Raw genomic sequence first — 19,872 nt, 5'->3', positions numbered from 1 at the left:
TTTTTGTATTTTTTTTTTTTCTTGGCGATGGTCTTGATCCCTGCCTCTTGTACAATGTCATGAACCTCTGTCTATAGTTCTTCAGGCACTCTGTCAGATCTAATCCCTTGAATCTATTTGTCACTTCCACTGTAAAATCATAAGGGATTTGATTTAGGTCATACCTGAATGGTCTAGTGGTTTTCCCTACTTTCTTCAATTTAAGTCTGTATTTGGCAATAAAGAGTTCATGATCTGAGCCACAGTCAGTTCCTGGCCTTGTTTTTGCTGGCACTATAGAGCTTCTCCATCTTTGGTTGCAAAGAATATAATCAATCTGATTTCAGTACTGACCATCTGGTGATGTTCATGTGTAAAGTCTTCTCTTGTGTTGTTGGAAGAGAGCGTTTGCTATGACCAGTGTGTTCTCTTGGCAGATCTCTATTAGTCTTTGTCCTGTTTCATTCTGTACTCTAAGGCCAAATTTGCTTGTTACTCCAGGTATTTCTCGACTTCCTACTGTTATATTCCAGTCCCCTATAATGAAAAGGACATCTTTTTTGGGTATTAGTTCTAGAAGGTCTTATAGGTCTTCATAGAACCATTCAATTTCAGCTTCTTCAGAGTTCCTGGTTTGGGCATCAACTTGGATTACTGTGATACTGAATGGTTTGCCTTGGAAATGAATGGAGATCATTCTGTCATTTTTGAGATTGCATGCAAGTACTGCATTTCGGACTCTTTTATTGACCATGATGGCTACTCCATTTCTTCTAAGGGGTTCTTGCCCACAGTAGTAGATATAATGGTCATCTGAGTTAAATTCACCCATTCCAGTCCATCTTAGTTCACTGATTCCTAGAATGTCGATGTTCACTCTTGCCATCTCTTGTTTGACCACTTCCAATTTGCCTTGATTCATGAACCTAACATTCCAGGTTCCTATGCAATATTGCTCTTTACAGCATCAGACTTTACTTCCATCACCAGTTACATCCACAACTGGGTGTTGTTTTTGCTTTGGCTCCATCTCTTCATTCTTTCTGGAGTTATTTCTCCACTGATCTCCAGTAGCATATTGGGCACCTACCGACCTGGGGAGTTCATCTTTCAGTGTTCTAGCTTTTTGCCTTTTCATACTGTTCATGGGGTTCTCAAGGTGAGAATACTGAAGTGGTTTGCCATTCCTTTCTCCAGTGGACCACATTTTGTCAGAACTCTCCACCATGACCCATCCATCTTGGGTGGCCCTACACGGCATGGCTCATAGCTTCACTGAGTTAGACAAGGCTGTGGTCCATGTGATCAGATTGGTTAGTTTTCTGTGACTGTGGTTTTTGCCACATTGATAGCAAGATGAACATGAGTTTTAGCAATTACAGATATCAGTCTCAAAGACTTCCAGATATAAAGTCAGTAAACCATAGATAACAGATTTATGGACGTGGAGAGAGGGGAGGAGAGGGTGAGATGTATGGAGAGAGTAACTTGGAAACTTACATTACCATATGTAAAATAGATAGCCAGTGAGAATTTGCTGTATGTCTCAGGAAACTCAAACAGGGGATCTGCATCAGCCTAGAAGGGTGGGATGTGAGGGGAGATAGGAGGGAGGTTCAAGAGGGAGGGGATATATGTATACTTATGGCTGATTCATGTTGACGTGTGACAGAAAACAACAAAATTCTGTAAAACAAGTATCCCTCAATTAAAAAATAAATAAATTTCAAAAATAAAGTTAATAAACATGAACATTCAACATCATCCTCTATGTCTGCAATAAACAAGTAGAAAATGAAACCACACAATGAAAATGCAATATCTAGGGGACTTTCCTGGTGGCTCAGACTGTAAAGAATCCGGCTGCAGTGCAGGAGAGCCGTATTTGATCCTGGATTGGAAAGATCCCCTGGAGAAGGAAATGGCAACCCACTCCAGTATTCTTGCCTGGGAAATCCCAAAGACAGAGGAGCCTGGTAGACTATAGTCCATGGCATCGCAGAACAGATATGACTGAGTGACTAATACTTTCAGTTTCAAGTAGAACAGAATGGAGAGCCCAGAAACAGACTCAAGTGTTCATGGGCATCTTTTATGTAGGAGATAATTTCATAAATTTATAAGATAGAGGTAGATTATTTAGTCAATGTTGATGGTAAAATTGACTGTGTAAATAAAGAAAAGTGAATTTGGATCCTGACATCATGTCATATTTGAACAGTTTGGATTAAAGACCTAAATCTAAAAGATGAAATTTTAAAGAAATGGAAGAAAACATAGAATACTTTGGTCATTTGGGAAGTGGAAAGATTTTGTAAACAAGATCTCCAAAGCCTGAAGAATAAGGCAAAAAATTAGATGGATTTGACTATATCAGAATTAGAAAATATTTTTTCCGTAGTGAATTTGGATTTGTTTCCATGAAGTTAGCAGACAGGTAGTAAATTGGGAGAAGACATTTTTTAGTGTACAAATCAGAAAGAGGATTTATATTTAGAACATATACAATATTTATAAAAAACAAGAATAAAGGACAAGAAATAGAAAAATTAGCAAAAGATGTCAATGGGCATTTTTAAAAGGGGTAATCTGATAAAACATCATTCTCACTAACAAAGAGGAAGATTCAACTAGTTCATTTCAAATTAGTTTATTATAATAATAAATTTATTACTATAAAATTGACAAAATCTGAAGGTTGAATAATAAAAAGATTTCTATTTAAAAGGCATTTACCATCTCTCCCTTTGCAAATCCCACTAATGTAATACAATTTTAAAAAATATAAATTTTAGTTTCATGTTTTGGTCTTTGCTAAAAGAGCAAAATGACTAAATGAATAAATAAGTGAACAAAAGAATAAACAAATAGATAAAATCAAAGTACAAGAATAGAGTCTTGGAAAAAAAGAGAACATAAAAAACATGAATTTTTAGATGTGAAGTGGAGAGGAGTGTAATTGACTTAGCAGAGAAGATGAAATAAATGTTTAAATGCCTGCAAGGGTGGATAAGTGTGAAGAGTGGGCAAATATGTTCTAAAGACTCCCTGAAGTCTTTGTATTGAAGAAAACAGCCACCTTGAAGCCACTTCAAGGTGGGCTTGTGTGTAGAGCTGCTAACATTATGAGAGTTGAAAGTGTGCAAGGCAAACAGTTGAGTTATCTTGGTCTCTTCCTCCACCACATCCTGCAGCAGGTGCCCATACCTCTCCTGTGCCCGACAGGATCCCAGAGATTTAGTCTAAAGACATCAAAATACACAAGCTGTGGCCAGGTATAGTCATTGACTTGCTGCTGCTGCTGCTAAGTCGCTTCAGTCGTGTCTGACTCTGTGAGACCCCATAGATGGCAGCCCACCAGGCTCCCCCATCCCTGGGATTCTCCAGGCAAGAATACTGGCATGGGTTGCCATTTCCTTCTCCAATGCATGAAAGTGAAAAGTGAAAGTGAAGTCACTCAGTTGTGTCTGACTCCTATCGACCCCATGGACAGCAGCCTACCAGGCTCCTCTGTCCCTGGGATTTTCCAGGCAAGAGTACTGGAGTGGGCTGCCATTGCCTTCTCCAAGTCATTGACTTGGGAGCCTCACAAAGAAAATGCTGCCATGGTTTTAGAGTAAGGTGCTCCTAGGAGCTTCTAGCAAATCTTTTGGTGCCTCACTCAACTATGAATGACACAGGTAAAGCATTAAGGATTTGACAAAAGTCTCCAGCATGAAACAGAAAGACAAAAATGAAACAGAGAAAAGGGAATTAGATGAGGCAAATCTATAAAGGAAGTGGGTTTGTGTTCGCTTGGGGAAAGGCAGGCTGTTGACAGAAAATGAGGTGTGACATTGATAGAGATGGGTTTTCTTTTGGGGGTGCTGAAAGTTTTGGAAAATTGAATGGGATGATGGCTGCATAACTTAGCAAGTATAGTAGAAGTGTCAAGATAGTTACCTTTTTGAGCCCAGATCCCTAGAGTACCATTATAAGCAGTACCTTGTGTTTCTGCCCAGAACTGTTCTGTGTATAGGCAAATTACATACACATGCATGCATATGCAAATGACTTCCATGTAGACACAAACATGTGTCTGGTATATGTTTTACAAAACGGAGGCTTTGTGCATTTTTCAACTCACTTAAAAAAAAACAAAACACTCAACTACGTGTACGGGACATTCTTCCATGTCAGTGAGTGTATTTCTCACTTTCATTTTAGGATTGCATGATATCACGCAGAATGGCGGAAGCATAATTTATTAAAAATCCTGATGGATGTACATCTCAGTGGTCTACATGCCTTTGTCTTTATAAACACTGAACAGCTTCATGTCTACAGCCTTGAGAGCTTGTGCAAATATTTCTAAACTATGAATTCCTGGAGTCCAACCACTGCCAAATTGCCCTGGCAGGGTTTGTTTCAATTTATTAATATACTCCCACCTCTCCCCTCATTCTTGTTAGTGGTAAGTACTACCAATCTTCTACATTCTTGCCAACCTAAGCAGAGAAAAGTCATCTTCTCTCTTTAATTCACTTTCTCTGATCACTGTCATCCTTTTGTTTCATCAATTTCTTTCTAGCTTTCTGGATGCTTTTAAACAAGGAATATCCAGCCTTCAGAACTTCCTTTACTAGACCAAGAGTTCATGGGATTTTTCATGTTGAAACAAGTGGTTCTTTTCCAAGGTCATTGAACACGTACTGCATCAGGCACCAGACATTGTGCTTTTCCTGCATCATTTCCTTCTCTCATCGTGATTCTTGTGAGGGGAACTATGACTTAGCCTCATGTGGTGATGAGAAACTGAAACCTAGAGGGATTAACTCACTGTTCCATGGTTAATACACCAATAGTGTCAGCCACTCGATTCATTACTATTAATATTAACCAAAGGTTAATACATTGCATCAGGAGCAACTTTGCAATGTTAATAAGAAAAATGAGTATTAACATGGCTGGATAATTTATTAAAGTATTATTTTTGCTTTGGTCTCATAGTTTTCCTCTTCCATGCCCCCAAAAGCCTTGCCTCAGGTCATTCTCAGGACGGAAATGAGCTGCACAGCTGTTGTATCTTCTTAGCATGTGGGATGTGTGTGTGTGTGTGTGTGTGTGTGTGTGTGTGTGTGGTTTAAAACCAGACTTTGGTTTTTGGGGCATTGCTTTCCCAGGAAGGAGGCTGCAGGCGCGGAGGGGTGGAACAAAGAGGAAGTACTGACCCTGCAGGAAGATCCATTTTTTAGCTCAGGAAACCCTAGGGACTGTTTTGAGAAGCCATGTTGGACAGGCCCAGATCCCTCACAAAGCTTCAGGGAGAATGGCTGTCCACTCCTGCAGGCAGTGAGCCATGTGGACCAAAAGACTGCAGACCTTTCAGAATAATCTGCTCAGCATTAGGTCCCAGAACCACCATGTGGCTCCATGGAGAGCTGGGAGGAGGTTCCCACAAAGATGGAAATTGAGTTTTCTACCAGCCAAATAGGATAGGGATTTCAATTCAGACCTCATTTGATTTTGAAAAAAATAATGAGACATTTCTTGCATTCCCATGTTAATATTTGCAAGTTCACTTTTATTATATAGAAAGAGCATATCTTGGGCAGTTCCTGATATATCCAAGGTATTAACCAACAAAAGATGTAGATGAATCAAATATTTTTAGCTCAGTGAGCAAATGACTACCAGACCACCAGACAATGAAAGTTTGATTGAAACCTTGCATCTGGTTCCTGTTAACCAAATATAGGCAAAATATGTGCTCAAGGTTTCTTGCCAGTTAATTTAAAAAGAAATTTGGATTTCATGGGTCTTAGCTGAAGTTTAGTTCCAGGGACCTGATAGGCATGAAACCATAAGTAATTGTAATGAGTTAGACAGGCTCATACTTTCTTTTCCATATTGTAAAAGCAATGATGACCACTTCTCAAGATATTTGAAAGTAGACACTAGTTACTCACAATTCCTCTCCTGAATACAATTTGTAGTTTTCTATTGCACATTCTTTCAGTGTTCTTCCTGTGAGAATGGAAAACATGTCGTATCTATGTATATATGTTTGTATTTGTAGCAGCATGGAATTCTCGTACAGAAGATGGTGTGCATTCTGTATCTTCACAGAATAGTTATCATGCTTTTATATAGTCATTATGAGCATTACTCATCTTCTTGCTTAAAGTCCATCAGACGTAGATCCTTGTTTTCTTATCTATTCCCTGTGGTGTTTGAGTCATTAGGTTACTGTTGGGTTTTTGCTCCTAGAAATAATGACACGGCCACACCTCTGAGCAGAAAGCCAGGAGCCAAAGACAGAGCCCTCCCATGGCTCTGCATTTGTGCCTGTCACCAAGTCACCTTCCCAAAGGGCTGTGCCAGTTTGCACTCAGCAACCCGCGTGGGGTTGGCCATTCTTCTTTTCCAGATTGGTTAGCCAAAGTGGTGTGTTTGGGATTAGCAGATGCAAACTCTTATATATAGGATGGATAAACAACAGGTCCTGCTTACTGTACACAGGGAATTATATTCAGTATCTATGATAAGCCGTAATAGAAAAGAATATGAAAAAGAAAATATATAAACTGAAAAAGAATATATATATATATATATAAAGAATATATATAAATATATATATATATAGAAATTAAACACAACATTGTAAATCAATTATACTTCAATAAAATTAAAAAATAAATTAAAAAATGATGTGTGTGTGTTAGGGCTCTGTATGTGTTAGTTGCTCAGTCGTATCTGACTCATTGCAACCCCATGGACTGTAGCCCACCAGGCTTCTCTGTCCACGGGATTTCCCTGGCAAGAATACTGGAGTGGCTTGCCATTTCCTTCTTCAGGGGCTCTTCCGACCCAGGGATCAAACTGGAGTCTCCTGCATTGCAGGCAGATTCTTTACCATCTGAGTAACCAGGGAAGTCATTGGTCTAATTTACACTAAGATCATGAATGATTTTGAACATCAATGCTGGCTGACACACGCTGCAGTATCCTGGTTGTCTGCCTCCCCTCCCTCCCCTTCCCCTTTCCTTTCCACTCTGAAAGGACTTTTGTATGTCCCATTCTCCACTTTTCCCTGGAGCCACTCGGGCTGATGCAGCATAGAGAGAAAAGTCAATTACTAATAAGAAACCATAACCAGGAGGTGTCTTAATTGTTTCCACCTGTCTTCTCCCATCCAAAATTCCATTATGAAAAATTTCAAAGCACAGCAAATTTGAAAAATGTTATAATAAATACCTGTACAATCTGTATTTTGCCATGAACTTTTCATTACATGTATCCATCCATGTATAGTCTACTTGTCCATCAACCCATGTTATTTTTTGATGCATTTCAAGTAAATTCCAGATATTAATACCTTTCTCCCCAAGTGCTTCAGCATGTGCATCATCAAGAAAATTAATGTTAGTGTATAGCTCTTTTAAAAAATTTATGTATTTATTTGGCTGCATCAGGTCTTAGCTGCATTATGAGGGATCTTAGGCTGTGACACACGGAGTCTCTAACTATGTCATGCAGGCTCCGGAGATGTAGGCTCAGTCATTGCAGCACATGGGCTTAGTTGCTCCATGGCATGTGGGATCTTAATTCCCCAGCCAGGGTTTGAACCCACGTCCCTTGCATTGCAAGGTGGATTCTTGACCACAGGGAAGTCCCTATACCTCTTTTGTTGAGGAAAGTTGAATACAGTGAGATGCCAATTCTTAAGTATACCATTTAATGAGTTTTGAAAAGTGGTTCCACCTGTGTGATCTGAAGTTCATCAACACGACATTCATATCACCCCAAATTTTCCCCATGTTCCCTCATTCATCCTTTCCTCACCCCACCAGAAGCAACCATTGATTTTTTCCATCCAAATTAGTTTTGCTTATTCATGAAATTAATAATTATGGAATCACAGAGGGCATACCCTTTTGTTTCTGTCTTCTTTCATTCAACATGATGTTTTTGAGATTCATCCATGTTGTTGACGTATCAGTTTGTTCCATTTTGCAGGTGAGACGCCTTTCATTGTACAGATATATCATAGTTCGATTAAACATTCTCTCATTGATAGATATCTGAGTTGTTTTGGCTATTAAGAAGAAAGCTGCTATGAATGTTCTTGTGGGAAAAAAAGTGGAAGCAGTGACAGATTTGATTTTCTTGGGCCCCCAAATCACTGCTGATGTTGATTGCAACCATGAAATTAAAAGATACTTGCTCCTTGGAAGGGAAGCTATGACAAACCTAGACAGTGTATTAAAAAGCAGAGACACCATTTTGCCAAAAAAAGTCCCTATAGTCAAAGCTATGGTTTTTCCAGTAGTCATGTACAAATGTGAGAAAGCTGAAGAACTGAAGCTTTCAAATTGTGGTGCTGAAGAAGCTCTTGTGAGTCCCTTGGGCAATAAAGAGATCAAACCAGTAAATCCTAAAGGAAATCAACTCTGAATGTTCATTGGAAGGACTGATGCTGAAGCTGAAGTTCCAATACACTGGTCACCTAATGAGAAGAGCTGACTCATTGGAAAGGTCCCTGATGCTGGGAAAGACTGAGGGCAGGTGGAGAAGTGGGTGGCAGAAAATGAGATGGTTGGATGGCATCACAACTCAATGACATGAATTTGAGCAAACTCTGGGTGATAGTGAAGGATAGGGAAGCCTGGTGTGCTGCATCTGTGGGGTCGTAAATAGTCGGACATGACTTAGCGAATGAAAAGCAACATCAAATGTTTTTCATTGGGTTAATATCTGGGATTGAAACTGGTAGGTTTCCAATGGTATGCTTATGTTTAAATGAAGCTACCAGACCTTTTCTCAAGTTGGTTGCACTGTTTTATACTTCCACTGGTAGGACTTGGGGTCTCTGATTGCCCTGTATCCTCATCAGCATTTCATATTGTCAGTCTCTTATTTTGAGCCATTCTGGTGGGTATGTAGTGACATCTCATTTGGTTTTAATTTTTACACTTCCCTGATGACTAATGATGTTGAGCTTTTTTTCATGGTAATGCTGTTTTTGGTCATGTGTTTACAAATCTCTAAATCACTTCCACCCCCAGCTTTGTGGGAGACCAGAGAAACCTGGTCAAGAGTTACATTCTAAAATTCTATTTTGAGAGATGTCTTCATGAAGCCTGGGTAGAATTCTTGACTCTACTGGGGAATCTGAACACATAAGATCTAATATAAATGCCAGGTTCTGAACAGAAGAGACTCTGTGAAAGGCCAGTTGGGTCAGGATCTAGAGCAGTGAGTGAAGGAGCTCATGAGGACCATGGAGTCAGTGAGAACCATGGAGTCAGCGAGGATTAAGGGGTTAGTGAGGGCCAGGAGCACCAATGAGGCCACTGGCCTTGAGTTCTGGGTGTCTAGTCCACCTCCATGCATCAACAGTGAGTTGAGAAGGGATGTCTCGGGCTGTAATAACTATTTGGGGACAATTTTCCAATAAGGCAGTAGTTTTTTTCTTATGAATTAGTATATGACATTCATATGATAAAATTATTGAACATTTTCCTATTGTACATACCATAAACACTTCCCCCAGTCTATTGTTTGAGACTCTAGCTACTCACGTAGTGATTCTCCAAAGTGGGGGTGGAATTATGATGGTGATTTTCAGATATTAATGTGTAATTCATTGCATAACCCCCAAATGTTTGATGGTCAACATTCTGAAAGGTTGTGGCCACAAACTGTAAGTTACCTCAGGAATCGTGACATCTGGAGGAGAGGATTTCGATCCAGGGCCAGAGATGAGGCTTGATCACTCAGAGCTTCTGTGTGGCAAAGTTTTATTAAAGTCTAAAAGAGATAGAGAAAGATTTTGACATAGACATCAGAAAGGGACAGAAACAGTGATACCTGTTAGGGCTTCCCTTGTGGCTCAGAGGGTAAAGCGTTTGCCTACAATGCAGGAGACATGGGTTTGATCCCTGGGTCAGGCAGATCCCCTGGAGAAGGAAATGGCAACCCACTCCAGTACTCTTGCCTGGAAAATCCCATGGACAGAGAAGCCTGGTAGACTACAGTCCATGGGATCACAAAGAGTTGGACACGACTAAGCGACTTCACTTCACTTTATACCTGTTAGCAAGCTGCTAATCAGATAAAAAAACACCTCAAGACTGAGAGAGCTGCACCAGGTCCCTCTCCCACAACATGCATTTTGAGATAGAATGGCACAAGAGGAGTCATCTCTGGCCATAAAATAATTGACATGAAGCTTGAAAAAAGGCAGTTTCCAAAACAAATACATAACTTCATTAGCATAGTTTAAGGAAACATTTCCATGAATAAGACATACTGGTTTCCTGAGCCATTATCAGCTCAAGGTTTGAGAAAAAGTTTAGTCTCAGGTGGAACAGATTTGAAGAAAGGCAGATTCCAAAGCAAATACATAGTTTTAATAACCTAGCTTAAGAAAAATATTTCCATAAGAAAAATGCATTGGTTAGCTCAAGGTTTGAGAAAAGTTAAGTTCAGGTGGAACCAGGTGTCATCCTGACAACACAGAATTAATTTTGTATTTATACTTTAATATACTTTAATTTTGTATAGAAAAGGAAAAAACTGTCTGCCACTTGCAATTTATTTCCTTCTGCTGCTTGGGAACCTTTGGGCTTCCTACCTGACCATTAACACTCTCAATTTCTCAAAGCTGAACTTTAGATTGAATCAAGTACTTGGCTGGAAAATGATTTGTCTTTCTAGCAACTCCAAATTGTTTGCCTATAGAGGAAAATGGGTGGGAGCCATTGGATAGCACACCCTGTTCTAAGCTAACCATGTAATGCAAAACTGGACTTTTACAAAGATACAAAAACAAGAGGTGATTTTTCTATCTTAAGTTTTGTTGGGTAGGAGTTCACCAGAGGTTCATTCAAATTTCAAGTCCTTCTCCAGTCACAATATAGTTTGATTGTCAAAAAGTCAAGGCAACTGATTCTACCAGACAGGAACAGTCTCAGAGCAATAAGAGGACTTCCCAGACAGAGGGGGGCTTTTTTTCCCAGGAGAGAGGGCAGCATAAGCTGGCACACCTGCTGGGGACACCCTCCTGGTTTGCATTGGTCCCGCATGTCAGGACCATGCAGGGCCTCTGTAGACTGAAAATTTCTGTGCGCCATGCCTCCCCCTCCATCCCAAATTCATACGTTCAAACCTGACACTCAATGGGATAATGTTAGGAAGTGGGACCTCTGAGAGCTAAGTAGGTCTTGAGGGTGGAGGTCCCTTGGATGGGATCAGTGTCTTTCCCCCATGTGAGGACACAGCCAGAAGACAGCCATCTATGAACCATGAAGTGAACTCTCACCAGATACCAAATCTGCTTGTGTCTTGATCTTGACTTAGCCTGCAAAACTGTGAGAAATAAATGTCTGTTAAGTCACTAGGTCTATGGCAAATTTCTTGTAGCAGCCTGTATGGCCAGTGGCTCCTGAGGGGTCTCTGCATTAGTACTCACTATCCTTCAGTGACTGAGTGAATTTGTGAGGGAGTAACTAATTGCCTTAGTCAGCTAGGGCTGCTATAAAAAAACACACCATAGGCTGAGTGGTTTAAACACCACAGATTTATTTCTTACAGTTTAATGACTGGAAGTCCAAGATCAAGGTGCCAGCCAACTTGATTCTCTGATGAACCCTCTCTCCCTGGCTTGAAGAATGGCTACCTTCTTGCTGTTTCCTCACATGGCAGAAAGACAGAACAAACTCTCCAGTCCCTTCTTGAAAGGACACTAATCTCATCATGAGAGCCCCACCCTCGTAACCTATCTAAACCCAATTACCTCCCAAAGGTCCCATTTCCAAATACCAATGAAATGAGGGTTAGGGTTTTAATATATGGGTTTAAAAAGGGAACACTTCAAACTATAATATTCTGCCTCTGCCCACCCCAGCCCCCCTGCAAATTCATATCTTTCTCTGTTCAAAATACATTCATTCCATACCAAGAACTGCTAAAGTCTTAATTAATTCAGCATCAGTGTTAAACTTTAAAGTCCAAAGTCTCATCAAAATCAGGTATGGATGAGACTTGAACTATAATTTATCCTGAAGCAAAATTCCTCTCCAGCTGTGAAGCCAAACAAGTTATATGCTTCTAAATACAATGGCAGAACTAGCCTACGATAGCTATACCTATTCTCAAATGGAGAATTAGAAAAAAAAGAGGAGGAAGGTCCCAAGCAAGTACAAAGCATAATGAGGAAGATTCCAGAAGACCTTAAAGTTTGAGATTAATCCTCTTTGATTCTATGCTCTGCCTTCTGGACCCACTAGACTGGTTTACGATGAGATTTGTTTTAAAGAATTGGATTATATGGTCATGGAGGCTGAGAAGTCCAAGGTCTGCAGTCTGCAAACTTCACACATAAGAAGACCCAGGAATGCCAATGGCTGAGTTTTAGTCTCAGCCCCAAAGCCTGAGAAGTAGGGCTTTGTAAGGTCAATGATGTGCAAGTTCCAGTCCAAGTTCCAGTTAGAAGACAGGAGAAGAATGATGTCCCATCTAAAAGACAGTCACACAGAGAGAGCAAATTCTCCCTTCCTCCCTTTTATCTATTCAGGCCTTCAACTGATTGGAAGGGCTGTCTGCTTCACTCAGTCTACTGATTCAGATGCTAATCTCATCCAGAAACACCCTCACAGATACATCCAGAATCTGGTTTAATCAAATATTGGGGCACCCTGGTTTTCTCAGGGTATATGCCCAGTAATGGTATTGTTGGGTCCTATGCCATACATCATATGGATACATGTAGAGGCCAACAATATTGTGGGGGCAATTATCTTCCAATTAAAAATAAATAAAAAGCATATACACAGAAAAAATAAAAAGAAATACATAAAAAAATAAAAGAAATGAAGAGGTTAATATAAGGGTTGATGTATCCCTGCTATAGCAGAGGCCACGGTGCCCCATCCACAGCCCTTGGTCTCTGGAGTTCCAGGTAGAGAGTTCTATCAGGTCCTGCCCCTGGTGTGAGACAGCCTGAGCTCAAGGCAGGCCAGCTATCCAGATCAAGAATTGGTGGACAAAGACCTGGCTCCCTTTCCCTTGGAGAGCAGTCCTTGGGTGCACCACAGTTTCTCAGAATAGCCTCAAGTGACCTCATGAACCCCATCCTCCACATTTGGCTTCCTTCCCTTCCCTGCCTGCCACCTCAGTCAGGTGCCTCTGGTCACCTCCCAACTCTTGTACTGGAGTCAGCTTTGGGGGACCCAACACAAACACCCAGAAAGAGTGAAACGATCATAAAGAGTCAAGATGTTGTCACACTTGCCTCATCTCTTTCCCTTTCCCTGGAGTATCTTAGACCAGATCCCAGACATCATGTGATGACACTAAAGATTTATGGGTCTGCTCAGGGGAGGAATGGAAAGGCCTCCTTGATGTCACTTTCACACATATTAGCACAACTGTGTCCCTCTTCCAACCCTCCCCTTCCCACCACAAGCCCGGATACCCATGCCTGCCATCTGGACACAAACTGGGAACGTGTCAACTCGCTTATCGCTTATCGCTGTTTATCTTTTAATGCGTTATCCCAAGGCTTCAAATTGTGGGTGGGTGTGATAAATTGTGGAGAAGGAGATTCCCTTTAAATAGAAGGATCTTTTATTAGACAAAGATAAGGAACAGGGGGAGAATCACTCTTAGCAAGCAAGCTCAAGCTGTGCCTGTGGTGGGGCGAGCAGCTTGCTGTAAAAGACCGAGAGAAAGAGGTAAGTTGGGACCAATAGTTGCTTTCGAGGGCATCATTTTGTAAAGGTCAAACGCTTTCCATCGTCTGCTTGGTGATGGTGATGTAATATGGTCACAGCGCTCACACTGGGTGCACCTCTGTGCTCTCAAGCTCCTGGAGGTGAGATTGAACATCATGAATCCCTCAACAGAATCAAGCAGCTGATTACCAGAGGAAGATTGGTTCTTCACATCCTGTCTACAGCTTTTCTCTTGCCTTCAGCCTTGGTGGTGAGAGAGAAATGTGTGCACTAAAGGCCTCCTGATATTTGGATGAATAGAAATTGATGGAATGGACAAGACTCTCACCAGCCTTGTTCTCCTGATGTTGGAAGAGAGCACAGTGGATTCAACATGTGTGATGCTGAGACCTGCTGGCCGTGGGGCCTGCATCCAGGGAGCCCATGATAAGTGAGTGGCTTCATCTCTGAGAGTCACTGAAAGTGGGCTGGATGCATGTTCTCATTTTATTTCCACCAGAAATCAGGGAGGAAGATCTAGAAGGAAAGTATGTGTGCTGATTATCTCCCCTTTACAACTGGGAAAACTGACCAGGGCCCTGTGAATGGGCGTGGATATGGTTACAGAGCTGGGAGGCCAGGCATACTTTTACCAGCCTTTGAAATGTGCTCTGGGAAGCTCTGCTGTTCATCCCATCGCTTATGCTGTCAGGGCCACGCTGCGTCAGTGGAGGGGCTGACGACTGTGCAATGGGTGACTTTGACCCATCAGCGAACACTTGGGAAATTCCGTGCTGGGCGTGTTGGAGCTTTCACAATAGGGGTTGGGGGTTCTTCCCAGAGATGCCTCAGGAGGTGGAGACAGCTGAATGGGGGCTGTGTGTGCTCATGTCCTCTACTGATTTATGAGTCCCCGCTTGCAGTATTTCGCATGATCCCAGTGCAGCGTGGGAAGGAAATCAAAGTATGGGTTAGTGACGAAGGCAAAGCAGGCCTTGCCACAGGCTGGCTGGGGATCTGAGAAGCTGCCCCAGTGCCAAAGGATGCAGAGACCAGCTGTGCCCGAGGCCCCCGTGGGAGCACAAGATGCTGAGTGCCTGGGAGCTGCCCCCATTGGCAGATGCTATGCTATGCTATGCTATGCTAAGTCACTTCAGTCGTGTCTGACTCTGTGTGACCCCATAGATGGCAGCCCACCAGGCTCCCCCGTCCCTGGGATTCTCCAGGCAAGAACACTGGAGTGGGTTGCCGTTTCCTTCTCCAATGCATGAAAGTGAAAAGTGAAAGGGAAGTCGCTCAGTCGTGCCCGACTCTTCGTGACCCCATGGACTGCAGCCTACCAGGCTCATCGGTCCATGGGATTTGCCAGGCAAGAGTAATGGAGTGGGGTGCCATTGCCTTCTCCTCCCATTTGCAGAGCTGGCCTTCAAGCCAGTTTTCCTCCACTTCTGCTGTCTGATTCTGGGTGCATCCCATTCCCCCAGCAGGTGTGGTCCTGAAGGAGTATTGGACCCAGGCCAAACAAGTGCTTGGAACAAGGTGGGGAAGGAAGCAGCAGAGGCGAATTTAAATAAAAAAGATGTTCTGTTACATCAATTTTCATTCAAAACTGTTTCGAAGAAGATTAGCTCTTTGGAGACAAAAACACAATTTAGTCTACAGGAAAATGAACTAATGGTGGGCTCATGTATGCTAGGAGTCGGACACGACTGAGTGACTTCACTTTCACTTTTCACTTTCATGCATTGGAGAAGGAAATGGCAACCCACTCCAGTGTTCTTGCCTGGAGAATCCCAGGGACGGGGGAGCCTGATGGGCTGCTGTCTACGGGGTTGCACAGAGTCGGACACGACTGAAGCGACTCAGCAGCAGCAGCAGCATGTATGATACAGAGAAATAAACACTTTACCTTTTAAGGATTCAAAATCACTCCACAGATGAGCCTTGAGAAGCTCTGCATTCAGCTTAGGGTCCCGGCAGACCCCGAGTCTTTTTCTGCCAGTCTGTGCACTCTTGACTATTCCAAGTCCATCACAGAAGATGCTGGCCCCTGGACCCAGAAGAGAGGCCTGGGGAATGTCCCCTGCACAGCTTCTGGACCCCCAGAACTCATGGGTAGTGTTTATTTTATTCTCTCTTTTGAAGATTCAAATATATCACACTGTACACTATCACTCTTGGCTGTAAGGGCCAACTTCACCAGAGTGACAGATACCATTTGTTTTGGACTTAATTGTACTCCCTCAAAAGTTATGTGCTGAAGTCCTGACCCCCAGAACCGCACAAAGTGACTGTATATGGAGACAGAGACTTTAAAGAAGTAATTAATGTAAAATGAGGTTATTAAAGTGGGTTCTAACCCAGTATGATGATGGATTTCTCTCTAGGAAGAAGAGATTTAGGAGACACACACGGAAGCCCACATGAGGACACAGGGAGAAGATGGCCATCTCTAAGACAGGAGAGAGCCCTCTGGAGAAACAACACTGCCCACACCCTTATCTTGAACTTTCAGCCTCCAGAAATTATAATCCCCTAGTTGATGTTTCCATGAGACCGTATTGCGACACCAGTGAAAATGCACAACATCTACTGTACTTTGCTTTCCTGATAATAGGAATCTGTGTTTCGTATTCTGAGAGAGAATAAACATCGGTTGTTTAAGACCCCAGAGTGCTTTGTTATGTAACGAAAGAAGACTAATACACTATCCGAACTAATACATGGTTGTGTAAATGCCTTCCCTCAAGCCAGCTCTGCTTTTCCTGGGAAGCAGGAAACTGGATTTCAGGACACCCAGCTCTCACCCAGGCTGTCAGATGAGGCTTCTTTTATTATTCTGTTCTATATTATTATGCTTTGACAGATTTATTAATTGTTTTTTTATTATTATCATTTTTTAACAAATACTCAGACCTTTGAACAGCTGCACAGCATGATTGACTTTGTCACCCAAAGTTGATAGAATTTCAAACGGAAGAATCGATATCTTGGTCAGCAATGTTGATGGTAAAAGTCTGATTCCTTCTGAGCCTTTTGAAGTATTAAAAATAGCATGTGGATGCTTTTAACTGCTTACCTGATACCTTTGCTGTTCAAAGGTCATGGCCAGGAAAGGCAAAATCAGAGAAAAATCCAGAGCAGACCAGTTCACCAATTGTTGTAATGGGGCTAATCCCCAAAGAAGTAAGAGAGGAAAATAGGCCAGGAGAGGGTTGAAAACTTTACTGGGGTCCTGGACAAGGCAGCCATGGCTATGGGAAGTGTTTGTTGGCTACTTTGAACTTCACTGGGCATGGTAGGGGGAGGCTGGTGCTGCTGAGGTCCACACAGGCGGGTGGCTGGAGGGTGGGGAGTCCTGAGGCCACCAGGGAACAGTTGTGTTATAACTGACCACATGTGTCTCAGTGGCTCTCAAACAGGATGAATTCCTCTTACCACCCCAGTGAGAAGACATTGGCTGTAGATTGGAGCTATTGCCAAGGCATCAGACAATCAGTGGGGAAGTGGGTCTCCCTGATTTCACAGGGCAATAGACAGGAGTAAAGACCTGATACCTCTGAGTTGAAAGATTTTGCTGAAAAACCTTAGGATTAAAAAAAAATATTTATTTTTGCTTGCACCGGGTCTTTGTTGCTATGTTCAGGCTTTCTCTAGTTGTGGTGAGTGGGGGCTACTCTTCTTTGAGGTACACAGGCTCCTCAATGTGGTGGCTTGAGGAAGCTTCTCTTGTTTTAGAGCGCAGGTTCTAGGGGTGCACGGGCTTCAATAGTTTCAGCATGTGGATTCAGTTGCAGCTCTCGGACGTTAGAGTGTGGGCTCAGTAGATATGGCACATGGGCTTGATTGCCTATGGCATGTGGAATCTTCCCATACCAGGGATTGAACCTATGTCCCCTGCATTGGCAGGCAGATTCTTATCCTCTGTACCACCAGGAAAGTCCAAAACCTTAGTTTTGTTGAGAAATTTTTCATCTTCTGTAAGTTGTTGGTGTTGTATCTGCCCTTGCTAGAATTGTTGCCATTTATGCAAGAGTGTCTCTGAGTGGCATGGACCCTGCCATCCTTCTCCAGCAGTTAATCAAGAGCTGAAAGACTATCAGTGACCACTTAGACCAGAGGTTCTTGGGTTTCCTGCATTAGAGACAAGTTCTGGATATTTTTTGAACATGTTCCGTGAGGGCATCAGACAGTTGTTTAGCTGAGATCATGTGATTTCGTTTGCCTGTGCCCAGGGCAATTGCCTCCACCATTTACAGCCAAAACTATTAATAGACATATGGAGGTCAGATGCCTGACCCTCTGATTTTTTGAAGAAAGTATAGATGTTGCAATAGGGTAGACCGTCAACGACATTCCCAATGCCATGGAACATGAAACACAGGCTCCTGTTATTCATAAAGTAAAGCACAACAGATGCTGTGCATTTTCTTGGTGTTGCAATCTGGTCTCATGGAAACATCAACTAGGGGATCATAATTTCCAGGTTTTACCCACGTAGAGGTAAGTGTGGAGCCTGGGAGAACAGAAGCATTTGGCCAGACTGTGTGGAAATCTGGAAAAACATAAAAGGTGCCTGGACATTGGATTTGCTTTATTGGAGGCTCTTGAGTTTTCCCAAATGTTCACATCTCCAGGAAAGCCATGTGGTCCCAGGACTTGAGACCATCTGGCCAAACACAGAAGATCATCGATGTTCTAGGCACAGGTACATATTACTGTGTGGCAGACCCAACGATCAGATCAGGTTGATATGTGTACTGCCATGTCTGCATTTGGGGTTGACATCCTGGAGGCTCTGGGTAGATGCCAAGGGGAGTTGTGGTTGGCGGGGAGGTGGGTGATGTGGTGTTTGGGGAAGTGGCTGTGGAGGACAGGGAGCCTGAGGAGGTGTGGTGCATAACAGGGTTGATGGTGGGAGGCTTCTGGGTCAGTATCATAAGGAAGCAAAAGTCATGAGGCATTTCTAAGAGCCCCATAAAAAGAGAAGAATGAGAGCAGTTGGGGCTGGAAAGCAGGCAAGGAGGAATTATGTGAGGAATGTTGGTGGTATTTAACAGGCATAACTTTGTGTCCTATAGGGGCTTGATATACTCCAAGGTGGCCTTATTGTCATGGGTTTATGACTCACAGTTCCGTGGAGCCCATGGAGGCCATGCAGGGGTCACTGTCAAGCATTTTGTAATCTTGGGGAAAAAGTAATAGAATGCAGGAGATCTTACAGATCAAGACAATGACCTAGGAATTGGGGAACCAGTGTGGGGTTGTTGGAAACCAGCATGGACCCATGTGGGTGAGAGGTTGAAGGTAGGTAAGGCTGTAACATTCAGTTCTACAGTGGGGGGTGGTGGATGAGGTGTTGTCCTTTTCATTGGCATGGAAGCTGGAGTCCACCCTCAGAGTGAGGGTCCCTCCCAGGTGGCTATCCACTGATGGAAACCTGGGGTCCCATGTGGAAGTGTGACCTAGTGAAGCTTGGAGACCTCTACTAGAATCTTGCCATAAACATGTGAACTGTTGCAAATGCAAATTTTCAGTAACTCTTAGGGATCATTTGAGCATCTTGGGCCAAGTCCTGGGCAGCTTCTCTTAGTGTCTGAACTTGATATTTCATCCACAGGGAATAAATCTTCTGGTCCATAGATAGCTGACTTAGTGGGCCTGGATATAGTTGTGACACAGTCCATAGACATAGTTATATAAACATTACAGCCAGTATAATAGAGACTGAGTGGTTAGTGGAGGATGGATTCAGGATTGTTGTTCAAGCTGGCCAAAGACTCTCTGACCAGTTAAAATTGGTATTCTGGATCAATATTCTGCCTGGTAGGTCTCAAACATCTGTGCCATTGGTGCCATTTATAATACATTCCAAGCCTCCCAGGCTTGATGGTGTGTGGGCCTGAGAAATGGTCCTTGCAGTCTGGCATCCCCAGCTGGCCCATTCTTGAGTGCAATTTTGAACATTTTTGGCCATTTGGTTGCTACAGGATTTGGTCATAGAGAGCTCTTTTGGGTCTGCCAGAAGTCCTAGGATCCTAGCCAGGTGTAATAAGTCCAATAACCATAAGCCAATTCAGCATTGGCAGCAATTAACTTGGGGTTCCAAAAATTTGTTGTCTAAGAAAGTTGTTTGGCAACCGGGTGGGGCATTTTGAGGCCACAGGCATCTCTCCCAGTCTTTTGTGGAAGTTCC

The 19,872-nt window shown here is 42.6% G+C and overlaps 1 long non-coding RNA gene across 1 annotated transcript in view; it reads left to right on the top strand.

Moving 5' to 3' along the window:
- Positions 1-16,313, top strand: part of LOC139184469 (uncharacterized) — an 81,577-nt gene extending 65,264 nt beyond the window's left edge. Inside the window, exon 3 of the long non-coding RNA XR_011567969.1 lies at positions 16,064-16,313. This is a non-coding gene — a long non-coding RNA (uncharacterized lncRNA). The remainder of the gene's footprint in view (positions 1-16,063) is intronic.
- Positions 16,314-19,872: the final 3,559 nt, after the last annotated feature.

The sequence above is a fragment of the Bos indicus genome, chromosome 8, assembly GCF_029378745.1.
Source record: "Bos indicus isolate NIAB-ARS_2022 breed Sahiwal x Tharparkar chromosome 8, NIAB-ARS_B.indTharparkar_mat_pri_1.0, whole genome shotgun sequence".
Taxonomy (NCBI): domain Eukaryota; kingdom Metazoa; phylum Chordata; class Mammalia; order Artiodactyla; family Bovidae; genus Bos; species Bos indicus.
This window is presented reverse-complemented; position numbering and strand designations above follow the sequence as displayed.